The sequence below is a fragment of the Condylura cristata genome, unplaced genomic scaffold (genome assembly GCF_000260355.1).
Source record: "Condylura cristata isolate star-nosed mole 26May11 unplaced genomic scaffold, ConCri1.0 scaffold00018, whole genome shotgun sequence".
In the NCBI taxonomy this organism is placed as follows: Eukaryota; Metazoa; Chordata; class Mammalia; order Eulipotyphla; family Talpidae; genus Condylura; species Condylura cristata.
In genome coordinates, this window is record NW_004567119.1 from 1,819,124 (window position 1) to 1,829,361 (window position 10,238).

The window sequence follows — 10,238 nt, forward strand, 5'->3', positions numbered from 1 at the left end:
CTCTCGCACTTTGGCTGCCGTAAGCAGCGCTGCGGTGAACACAGCACCCCCAGTCTTCAGGCAGGCTCCTCCGAGGCGTCCGTGGGTCCGGGCAGGCCTTTCCCAGGGCGGAAACCGCCGCGCGGATGGCCACGGGCGGGCAGCAGGCCCCACCGGCCGACGGCGTAGGGCTTGCGCCCGCCACCTCCTCGCCCGCTACGTGTCTGGCCTTCTTGACCCGGTGACCTCGAGGTGCGAGCTGCGGCTCCTCGGCGGACTCACGGGTCCGCATGCCCAGCAGGGGCTGGCAGCCAAGATCCAAGAGAACTTGCGCAGCGCATGGACACACTCACACCCCAGGCAAGGAAAAAAGCCAGACAACCCAGTCAAGAACGGGGCAGAAGAACCAACTAGGCGCTGTCCACAGAAGAAGTGCAGGCCGCAGCAGAGGCAGCGCTCACCGGGAGAGCGGGGTTCTTGATGGGAAGAGACGCAGGCCCGCGGCCAGTTCCTCCGTGCTGTGAACCGGCAGGACGCTTACTTTCTGAGGAGAAGCTGCGTCAACCAGCTGTGAATTGAGATGGTATTTTACTACTTGTAAACTTATCTACAATGAAATTTCTTTTGTAGTAGAATTCCATACATGTTTAGAGAGTTGTAAAAAAATTCCATTTAAATGGAAAATTGAACTTGTGTTTTCATGAAACTGCTGAAAATAAACACATCGATAGAATAATACCTGAGGTCACAATAAGCTGTCATCACTTCCACTGAGTGGCTGCGGGCTAACTTACACTGTCCTGGGGATTTGTGCAGGCTGTGTTGTTTTTACTAGTGAGCAAGTACAGCCAGAATCTTTGCATCTTAGGTCTCTGCATTAGTGTAGTCGCGGTCCACCAGCACCGCCATGACACGCCTGGGCTGCGAGGCGGAGGGATTATCCACTTCCAAAGCAACGCCGTAAAGCATGCCCATTTTTTTTTTCTTAAAGATTTATTTATTTGTGCATACAGAACTGGGGTACAGGCCAGAAGCTCAGGGGCGCTGAGAGGCTTCAGTAGAGATAGAGCGGGGAACAGAACAGGCAGATCGACGAAGTCGATCACTGCTGAGGGGAGCAGCGGGCGGGTCAGGAGAGGTCTGCCGCGTCCCGTGGTCACCTCCAGGGCAGGCAGGGATCGAACTCATGCAGAAGCGGCTTTAGCTTCTCAGTGCTGTGCTTTAACCCGCTGCGCCACCAGGGAGGGCCAAGCATGCCCATTTTTAATGAAAAGATCTAAACTACATCTGTGGCATCTCTTAGGACTGTTTGCATAATTTGCCAAGAACCTAACACAAAAGATATAAACTTTCTCTAGTCTCCCTGCCTCTTTCTCTAAACAGAATGATGAAGGAAAAGCAACGGGGAATTAAGCTGGACTCTGATCAGTGGCATGATGAGAGAGGTTTGAAAAATAATTATTTTATCCCTTTTAACTCATCAGCATGTCAACCTCCTTCTAAATTAACTAATTAAAGTTCTAATAGGATATGTATTCTATGCATACAGCAGCAAATTAAGCAACATAAGTGCATAGTTTTAATTATATAACAGGAAAAATAAATTGATTCATTTTTTCCTGCATTGATTGTGGCAAATTATTTTAAAAACATATAGCAAAGCAAAGAGAAGATGCTTTGTGAAAGATAGCAGCAATTTATCTCTAAATTAAGGTCAAAAGAGTAAGTTTCATAGGAAAGTGTGCAGCGTAATGAATAAAAGAGTCTCGAGAAGTAAATACTAATAAATCTTTTTATATTAATGTATGCAATTTTGAGCATTTTAAAGGTGATTTTACCATACCAATGCCATTCTGTCCTCTTAAGTACTCAGGGCATGCACATATACACACATAAGCAAATGCACACAATGCATGATCTTAAACTTACCAGTTTTTAATGTCAAGATTATGAACATTAAATCTGAGGCTATACTGAGGTTAAAGGGTAATGTAAATTTTCTGGACTGTAGAGTTATTTATATATGTTTTGCTTGAATGGAAATTAAACGAGGGTAAATCTTCAGTACATGGTTTAGTCTTAAAGATCACTCTGTAAAGTCTTTAAATCCTAGTGTATGCTGTAATGAGAAGCGTGGTGAAGCTGATCAAGTAATCTGGTCTTACTGTTGGGGTAAGCTTTGCTTCTTAATTCTTTTGTACAAGCATGCAAAGTAGCCTCTTTGAAGCCTACTGATGTACATCTATAAAATGGGAGGTCCTGGAGTAGTTTCCTTGTAATATTTTCTAATATTTTCAAATGAGTTTAAATGATAATAATAAACATAATAATATCTAGGATCTTGTCTCTTGTCAGCACTAAGAATTTGCATCAACCCTATGAGATAAGATTGTTAGCCCTACCCTTTCATAGCCCAGTTTTTTTTTTTTTTTCAGTTCTCCACAAAACAGTCTAAGAGGATTGTTAGATAATTAGAGGTGAATTAAATGATCCATGGGCTTTGGATCAGGGAGGGTGGGCTGTTTCTTTCCTTTAAAACTTCCACCCGTGCAGGGAGAGGTCTTAGTATGAAGTTCCTCCCCCTCCCCCTCTCCTTTCCCTCTTCTCTTCCCCTTTTCCTCTTCCCCTTCCCCCTCCCAGGGTCTGGGCTGCAGTGGTTGCTGTGGTGCAGGTGCCCACTGGGGCTTTCGCAATCAGCTACCTAGCCTGTTTGTCTCTAAATCCGTTACTCCTGAGCTCCTGTTCCTCTCCGCGTCTTCTTGTCCTGTGTTTTCCATCCAAAAACAAGCTTCCTGTCCTGTTCACCTCAGGCTGTGCGGAGAAACCTAAGTCTACCTTCTCCAGCATTCGCTTGTTTTCCAACAAGCATGGTCTTCTGTTTCTGGGAAGCCTTATAGCGTTGTCTAATTTCCCGGTGTGCCCAGCCCTTGGGCAAGTATAAATCAATAATTTAGCTAAAACACATGTGATATCCAGTGTTCTAACCTTATCACATGCGTAAGTTGAGGTGGGCGTGCATCACCTTTATCGTCAGGTGCTCTTGTTAGCTGTAAGCCCACCTAGCGAGTGAACAGTGCAGGCTTGCGTCCATTGTGCGTGTGTGTACAGACATCTTGCTCCGTTCATCTGTTTTAAGCGTTCAGGTTATTCCTTAGCTGTTGTACATGGTGCTGCAACAACTCTGAGAGTGCAGCTGTCCTTTTGAATTCATGTTGTTGTGCGCTCTGGGTCGATTCCTAGGAGGGGAATCGCTGCGTGGTCTGTAGCCCCCTGCTTAGCTAGCGGAGGATCCTCCACACACTTTGCATCGTGGCTGTGCCAGCCTTCGTCCCCACCAGCAGTGGAAGAGGATTCCTTTTCCACATCCTCACCAGTGCTTGTTGCTGCCAGATTCTTGATAGGGCCCATTCTCACCAGTGTGAGGTGGTATCACTGTAGTTTTGATTTGCATTTCCCTGATTATAAGTGATAGTGAACATTTGTTCATGTACCTGTTGGACATTTGTATTTCCCCAAATTTTATTTTACTCCCTATACCATAAAAGTCAAAGAAAACTGTATCAAATGAATAAAACAAAAAAAAAATTCCCTTGTTACAAATTTAACATATACTTTCCATTTTCTTGACACTCATCTATATCAAACTTTAAAAAAAAATCTAGTGAATGGATATGCATATGGGCCTATGTACATATATACACGCACATTTACGTAATTATAGCATTAGTAAACATTTTCCAGAATTTATGGAATGAATGTATAGTGATCAAAATTGGTAAAGCTTCTATAAACGGTGATTCAGTTTTAGAAAACAAGGAATTTAATTTAAAAATCTAATAATATACAAATCAAAGTAAGTGGGTTAACCTAGTAAATACTTGATTAAAATGTGCACCAAAAGCAAATGGATTTAAATATTGGTCACACACTTTTGTAATAGAGAATAAAGGAAAATATACATTCTATATAAAGCTTAAACATAAGCAAGGCAAAATCAAGAGTAATCATAATAATAGGAATAACTAAAAATATAGATCCTGTATAGATATAGATGTGTTTTGCAGAAATGGCATGCAGAGAAGAATTAATCATTCACTACTATATGTAAAGCTAGTTTGTAAAACAGTAGTCAGTCCTTCAGCCTGCAGAATCTATGCCTGGAAAAGGTAAACAGTAACCTTAGGGGAGAAATGTTAAATTAATGTTCAGTAAATTACTCTGTTTCCTCAAGTCGAGTCTCTTCATTCCTCTTCGTTTCCCTAAAGCCCACTGACCCAGGCTATGAACCCTGTGCTCTAACTCCCTCCCTGAGAGGCAGAGTGCTCAGGCTGTGCCCTGCACTGAGAGGGCACCAGCTGCGAGCACCCTTGGGTGCCAGCCCAGGAACGGGCCCTCCAGGTCCCTCAGAAGGTAAAGGCACCACTCCGATGCCTGTGCTGGCCTGGCCCTGGGCAAGCCCTCGCTCTCCTGCAAAGACTGCCGCGATGCGTAACAGCCGCATACTGTATTTCAGACGTCCATACCACCTGCCATTGCACATACGCGTTGTTAAAGTTGATACTTCCAGCTTACTACAGACTTTCAAGAGTGAGAGTGACACGGGCGGGACAGGGGTTCGAGAGGCGCCAGGTTCCCCTGCCCCCTTTGTAAAGGTGAGCTACGTGGCTAAAGAGCTGCCCTGGCTTTTCCAGCTAGTGCGGACCCAGCAGGACCGGCTCACCTCCAGGCTGCATTTCCAGTTGTATTAACCTTTCTCTGCAGTTGCATCATCAGAGAAAACACAAAAGGAAAAACATGAAAGAGGCATTTTTGCAGTGGTCATTGCAACTTTCTAGTTCCAATCTCTTTTCCTTAAAGCACACTGTAAAATTTGAAAGCAGTTTTTATGGAATGTAAAATGGGCCTATCCTTTTGCATGGCTGGGTATCTTAACCCTTCACAAATAACTAATTAGGAATTTATGTAGCAGGCAGGATGAGAAAGTGTATTTACTGCTACAATTTAAGTAAAATTTATATGCTAAGTAAACCAGTCCTAGAAGACACAGGACTTTGATCTTATCGAAGCAGATGTGTTTAGATGCAGACCGACTAGCAGCCAAGGCTGTGGGGAATATTCCCACTAACAAGCAAACAGAATATTGGCTCAGTCAAATACAGCGTGTTTTTTTTTTTTTTCTTTTCTTCATGTACGGTGAGATTTTAATAGATACGTTTCAGTGTATTGACTCTAGATTATAATGCTTTCATTTCAGAGTGTTAACATGATAGAGTCAAAGAAAGAGGAGGTGAAAATCACATCTTGGCCCAACCAAAACACCTATGTTGTTTAGCTTAGGAGCCTCTATTTATTTGTGGTTTTTCTTTCTTTTTTTTTTTTTTTTCTTCCTCTGAACAAAGTAAGTCATTCTCCAAATGAGAATGTCTCTTTCTTTCTTTCTTTTTTAGTTTTAGTAGCAGTACAGTTTATTTTAGTCCAGCTGTTCATGCCTTCCTGTGTGACAAGTAATAACCCACCATTAGATGCAGGTGCGTTCAGAAAAGAGCACCCCCATTCTTCCTGATGACTTGAGGTAACTGATAAAAAGAACAGAGAAAAAGTGTGACGCCTGATGCTTCGCCCCTCTGGACTGTGGGGCTGACCCTGGGCATGTTACGAAGGGTCTGTGTCCCAGTAGGGCATGATGCTGGGTGTGCGAAAGGAGAAAATTAAACAATGTCAATATATATAACTGGAATATATAAATATAGCTGAGTCGATATGTTTTAAGACCTAAATTTCTGCATAACTAATTTATTAAAGAAATACATTTTTCTTCCTACATATTATTTTTGTAATCTGATTGGGGTATTAAAACCATGGTATCTATCTTTATTATTGTCTACTATAATAAAATGTTTTTGCTTTTGTATTTTATTTGTACCCATGTATATATAAGCAGTAGATGACTATCCCATGTTCTTTTCATTGACAACATGTAACACTAATTTAACAGTTTTATAGCACCCAAGTAGATAATACATACTCTTGAAAGATTAGCTTTAAAAAAAAATTAGCCTACTCACAGCCTTTAATTTTCTCAGGCTTAACTATTCACTTAGAATAATTAACTTTACTAATAAAACTATACCACAATACAAAACCTTTTATAAATTTATGTTTGACTACAATATCAAGTATACCACATAGAAAGAAGAGAAAGTATCACACTGCAGAATAAATAATAGGACCTTGTTTGACCACAGCTCTACTGTTGCCTTAGTCTAGAGAAGCGGACAAGAGTCAAATGTGAGCCCTTGACACTGTATTCATTGCTGTCTAAATCTGAAGGGTGCAGTTACCGTGACTCTCTTGACTTACATGGGTTTTGATTAGTTCTTAAAAGCGGTGCATCACCTTGTGGTAGGAAGTTACGTAGTAAAAGTGAAGTTCAAGACCCTGAAGTCATAAATTGCTATCCCCTCCTTTTTATTTCACTTTTAGATCCAGGGGTTTTCAACGTATGTTCTCTGATATGTTGCCTATTGTCGACCACAGCAGATTGGGTTTTTTGTTTGGTTGCTTTTTGTGGTGGTGGTTGTTTCATTTGGGGTAGGAGGGAAGCTTCAAGTAGATCCCATTTGATCAAGAGCACTCTGTCACTGGCTAACAAAGTAGGAAAGTCACTGCTTTTAATGCAACTGAGATTAATTCTGGCAAGCAGTGTGGCAGCACAATACAATTTAATTCTCCTCCAACATTAACAAAACAGATCGCACCTCCTCCTAGTGAATCACCCTTCCCCACACTCACATATTGGTATCTATTTCTGAACACAATATTCTGTTCCATTAATCCCTTTGACTATTTTCACACCTCTTTTCTGTAGTCAATATTATTAAAGTTTTAATATCTGTCAGTGAAAAGCCAACCTTATTATTCTTCTACCTCACATCGTCTTGCATATGCCTGATTTTTCCTACCAAATTGAGAATTGCACAGATTCCAATTTTTTCTGCTATTCTTCCAATTTACATTATGTATATACTATTTTGTTTTCTATAATGAAGATGACTCATCTACTAACATTTCTTTATTTTTCACATTATTGTTTTATAGCTCTTTTAAAACAATGAAGGAAAATATCTTGATGGTTAAGAAATTAGACATTGCAATTAGACTATACATTCAAATATTTAGCCTGCTATATACATGTGTGACTTTGGTAATTACTGATGTATATTTTAAATGACTGTACTTAAATACTGACTAATTCAAATGTTGGTCATACCTTTTGAACAGCATTTTTACCTAGATGCATTTCCTAAATAGAAGGAAAAAAAAAAAAAAAAACAAAAAACAAAAACATGTAATACAAGTTCAAGAATGAGCACATTCCAGCTCAAGAAAGCAAGGCCGTGCCCTGACCCCTCACTGCCCGGCCTCTCTGCATCAGAGCCGGTGCTGCAGCAGCAGGTAGGGGCAGGAGGGCCGGTCCTCTGCACTGCGGCCTGGGCCTCCCTGGGACCACCCTGCCCTCTCCAAGGAGACACTCCTGCTACTCCTGGGAGGGAAGGCGCAGCCTGCCACAGAGGCCCTCCGAAGTGGTGCTGTTGAGGCACAAGCTCGAGGCCTGCTGCTGCGGGCGCTCTGATGATCACAAGTGGTGTCCATCTCCCTGCTCTGTGTGTGCCCCCCTCTTCAGCCCGTGGGCACTGCCAGGAGCCCAGGAGGGCCTTTCGCCGGAGAAACGGCAGAGGCCTGACTTCCATGGGGTTGAGTCTGTGCCCTGACATTTAATGACAAATGAGATGGAATTTGGACATGAGGTCGTTTGGAGGTGAACATGTCATGAAGGGGAAGAGTCTTCAAAAAAGTCTGGAGGGGCCACCCTGGTGGCACGGGTGTCAAGTCTCATCATTATGAATATGAAGCACAAGTGTCACCCCCAGCGGGGAGCCGACTTACTGGGCGCAGCAGTCCTCTCCTGTCCTGCCTGTTGCTCCCTCACCAGTGGATTTCAGTAGATCGTTTGTTCTGCTCCCTACTCTCTCTGGGGAATCCTTTCACCCCTGCACCCCAGCTCTTGTACACATAAATAAATCTTTTGTAAAAAAAGCAGACTGGAAAGCCCTCTCTCTCCCTTGAAATCAAATGCAAGCTCAGTGAAAAGCCAGCACCTAAGAGACAGGAAGTGGCCTCCGCGCCCAGCCTGCTGTGCCTGGATTGTGGCCTCTGCAGCCTCCAGAACTGTAGGAAATTTTCTGTTGTTTATAAGCTGCCAGTGGGTAGCATGTTGCTATGGCAAAGCAGAGGCGCAAGGTCAGTGACTCCCACTTCCTCGCTCCAGGTATCTGAGCTATAACTATTTCACTTTTCCAGTCACACATGTTTTCTGACGTCACCAGCTATATGTACATCATCGGGGCCAATGAATCCCTAGGTGCAGGCACTCTCAGGTAGCAGTGATCAGGATGATTTGTGATCATACAGTCAATAAATAAGCAATTAATTAGATTAATAAAGCCATGTGTACATGCATTGCATTTCAAACTGCATTGCTAAATGGGAAGAGAGAAACTCACATAGGGTATGATCAATTTTTTATTTAGCAATAAAAAAAACCCTCTATGAAAATATTTATAAATTACAGCATTGGTTTGGAGAAAAGTGTGGAAAAGGCTATGTAAGCTGTTTAGGGATGATGAGATAGAAAAGGTGAATGGGAGAAAGATACCCAAGCAGTTTTGATCACCACAAATTATTTGAGAAGGATTATTTATAATTCTGTCTTGAACATTATTCTATCTGAACATATTTGTTCTTGAATTTCTGTCAGTTCCATAAAGTCTTTGGGAAAAGAATGATGATGATTTCCACAGTGTGAATCACATATTTCATTGTTGTAAACTTTCCCTTTGCTGCCTTAAATTACTCTGATTTTAACTATGTATGTTTTCACTTATAAAGTAAACAAAGGTATTTAATAATAACTTGGCATATTTACTACAGCTTACTTGAATTTGAAAGGCTAGGATGATGTGTTTGAGCAAATGAGAGAGGTAATTGGACACAATAAGAAGAAATTTACTCAATCGTCATGCATCATACAGGGGCTTTAATGTTATTTTCTCTCACTTAAACATTATTTTCTAGTTATTTGTTGAGTAAAGAGTAAATTTGTAAGCTCCCTTATATTACCTTACAGTAGAGTATGTTATTAGCACGGTGATACATTTGTGGATTATAACTTAATGCAGGCTGGAGGTGCCAAGCCAGAAGAATGTAATGTTGAAGCAACAACTGACAGCCCTAGATCCTGACAACTTACTTAATTTCATTTTACCTCAGTTTTCTCACGTTAAAATAAGAAGAGTCGTAACCTGTCCCTGAAAGTACAGTTGCAGCACTGAGCGTGAGTAAGAACTGTTTAGTGGGGGAGTGCATATTTCATGCTGAGAAAACAATCTGGAAATTAATAAACACTCAATAAGTGTCAGCTATTATTGTTCTCATTATCCCTTCCACTTAAGTTTCTTCTCCAGGAGAGGAAAGAACCTGTCAAGATAATGGCAGTTCCTTGACCTAGTTTATCTAATGGACAATGTTCAATAAAACAAGAGACTCATTCACATTCAACTCTGTTTCTCTTTCCTTTTTCTATTTTTTTAATCGGTTTTGCTCTACAGTGCTTTTTCACACTCAAAACTTTCTTAGATGTTAACTCCGATATCTAAATATGTTAAGTTTCTCTTCTCTACCAACCAAATGTGTTACTTTCAATGAATGGTTCATATAAAGCATGATACAGTCAAGAACCAAACTTCTGTGTTAGTAACTAAGAAAAGTAGTAGAAATGTTATGCTACTCAGGGAAGAAAGGGGACAAATAAAACATGACAGGAAAAAGAAGGTATTATTAGCTTCACCCTGGCTGGTATTTCAGAATGTCTGTGCTTATTTTATTATTATTCATTAGAGTCTCTACATCTGCAATTATAAATGGCTAGAGAAGTCTCTCATCATCAGGTTCCTTGTGACATCATAGGATAATATCCACTTTGGATATCACTTTCATACTTTAAATATTTGAAATTAAATTGTGACAATTGTTAGTTTTTTTTGTTTTGTTTTGTTTTGTTTTTTAAGATTTGTTTATTTGTGCATACAGAACTGGGATACAGGCCAGACACTCAGGGGTGGCGAAAGACTTCACCAGAGACAGAGTGGGGAGCAGAACAGGCAGATGGATGAAGTACACTGCTGAGGGGAGCAGCGGGC